The sequence below is a fragment of the Nicotiana tomentosiformis genome, chromosome 3 (genome assembly GCF_000390325.3).
Source record: "Nicotiana tomentosiformis chromosome 3, ASM39032v3, whole genome shotgun sequence".
Classification (NCBI taxonomy): Eukaryota; Viridiplantae; Streptophyta; class Magnoliopsida; order Solanales; family Solanaceae; genus Nicotiana; species Nicotiana tomentosiformis.
This window is the reverse complement of record NC_090814.1, coordinates 63,015,423-63,018,303: the sequence shown is the minus strand read 5'-3', so window position 1 is coordinate 63,018,303 and position 2,881 is coordinate 63,015,423.

The window sequence follows — 2,881 nt, the reverse complement described above, 5'->3', positions numbered from 1 at the left end:
GGTACAACTCTATAAAAGGTTAAAAACCCTCTAATTAACTAATTGTCTATTCTTCATCGATACGTGCCGAAATCCTCGCTGTGATATCCGCCCGGTCAACCTGGGATAACTTGAAATCCTGGTACCCCGATGGTTCTTTATTTGGTAAAGTTCTGCTACTTCGTCCACAGACATTTATCCTATCCGGTCCAGGCCTTTCCAACGATTGATAACCTTTAATGGCACGTTCTTGCCTTTCCCATGAATCTGACCTTTCGTTTGACACATACGGTTGAAAATGACTCCTATATGTCTTCTGGTCTGCATCAAGCTAATTCTTTGACCTTTCTAGGTTTCGATCATTATTACAAACCTTGAAATATACCCAGAATACAACTGATCTTCTTCAATTTTAATTTTTTATTCATAGCGGTTATGGACATCAGCCACTGTGGTTACTTAAAATTTCAACAAGCTCTCTTTTAACTTCCTTGAGGAAACAAAGCTTAAAGAAATAAGGCCATTGGTAAATTCTTACGTTACCCATTCATCTGGTACTATCGGAAACAACATTATATCCTTTTGGAACTTGATCACGAACTCTCGAAGTAAATCTGAGTCTCCTTGAGCAATTCTAAAAATATCTGCTTTTCAAGCTTGAATTACCCTTGCTCCAGTGTTAGCTTTGATTAAGGAATATGAAAGTATTTCAAAAGAATCAATTGAGTGTTTAGATAAAGTGAATAATATGTTAAAGACCCATTTGGTAAGGTTTCTCCGAATTTCTCTAGCAAAACAAATTTTATCTTATGTGGAGCCAAATCATTCCTCTTCACAACAGTGGTGTATGTTGTAATATATTCATGTAGATCCGATGTTCCACCGTATCTTGGAATATCTGGAATCTTAAACCTCTTCAGGATCAACTCTGGAGTCACACTAGGTTTGAACGGTAACTGTATATATTTCTTTAAATATGGGCTCTTTAGGACCGAAGGTGCCCCTAAATTTAATCCATCTGAGCGTCAAATTGTTTAGCATTTTGATTCATTTGAGCATTTATCTCTCTCATACACCTCATGAGCTCGGTCTTGAAAGGATCATCTGCATTGTTTTTATTTCCAGATCCATTTCCTATACTTCCTGCTTGGTTGTTATTCGATTTAAACTCCCCTTTGAAATTACATTACCAGTTACCCAAACTGTTTGATTCATAGGTACGCCATGAGGGGCTCGAACCCCACCATTGGAATTTTTTGATGTTTTCGATATTGTTTATTGAAGATCCATCATTCTCATGTCCTCTCTTGAGAGATAATTCATAATTTTCCATTATTGTGCGCCTAAAACTTTATGGTATTGGCTACTGGCTCATTATCCAAATTATCAGGAATGGAACTGTAACGACTTGGCCGGTCGTTTTGAGTATTTTAGCCCCGATCCCCTATTTACTACCCCCCTCTATGTTATATTGTGATTATGTGACTTGCCGGGGTATTTGGTTTTGGCTTCGGAGTGAAATGGGACACATCGTCCCTATGTTGGAGAGCAGGTACCTGAGACGCCTGTTACTACCCATGCACTTCAGGAGACTCTTGCCCAGTTTTTGAGCATGTTTGTCACTTTAGCTCAGGTAGGGTTGATTCTACTTGCTCCAGCCACATCTCAGGACGGGGGAGGACCACATACTCCAGTAGCCCCTACCCCAGAGCAACGTGTCCAGGTTGACCAGTTTCTAGAGGTCATACCAGTGCAGCCAGTTGTACCACTTCAGCTCGAGGTTAGGGAAGTAGCTTCTGAGGGGGAGCAGCTCAGGCTCGAGAGGTACAAGAAGTACCACCCTCCTACTTTCAACGGTTTGGCTTCAGATGATGCTCAAGTTTTTCTTGAGGAGTGTCACTGCATCCTCCATTTTATGGGTATTGTGGAGTCGGGTGGGATTGTTTTCACTACGTTCTAGCTTAAGGGAGCGGCTTATTAGTGGTGGAGAGAGTATGAGTTGGGTAGCCCGTCTGAGGCAGCTTCACTCACGTGGGCTCAGTTCTCAGAGATGTTCATGAGGGAGTTTGTTCTCCACAACCTTCGTGATGCATGGTGCGCATAGTTTGAGCAGTTTCTCCAGGGTGCTATGACTGTATCAGAGTATGCTGTCAGGTTCAGCGAGTTGTCCCGACATGCACCAGCTTTAGTCTCCACTGTTAGAGAGTAAGTTTGTTGATTTATCGAGGGGCTCAACCCTGGTATCAGATTCAGCATGGCTCGAGAGTTGGAAATGGACATCCTATACTTGCAAGTAGTGGAGATCGTTAGGAGATTGGAGGTTATGTGGGCCCAGGAGAGAGAGAAGAGGGAGGCCAAGAGGCCTTGCGATTCTGGCACATATAGTGATGCCCGTGTCCCAGTTGCATCCCGTCATGGTAGAGGCTATGTAAGCCGTCATGTTCATTTAACACTTCCAGCTTCCAGTGGTATTCTGAAAACTCCTAGGCCTCAAGTTGCCATTATGCACCGCCACTATCTAGTGCACCTCCTGCACGGGGTGCTTTCAGCGGTCAGTCCAGCCGATCAGGTATGAGCTAGTTCCAATATCCACATCCTCCGAGATCTTGTTTTAAGTGTGGTGACACTCGTCATATCGTGAGGGAGTGCCCCAGACTCAGGAGGGGTGCACCTCGAGAGACTACTCAAGCCCCACGTATTCCATAGGGTCCTCAGGCTTCTCAGGTTGTGATTAGTCTGCAGTTTCCACTCCGCCTGCACAGCCAGCTAGAGGTAGAGGTCATCCTAGAGAGGGAGGCCAGGCCAGATGTTATGCTCTTCCTACTAGGATGGAGGCGGTTGTATCTGAATCAGTCATCACAAGTATTATTCTAGTTTGTCATAGAGATGCATCAATCTTATT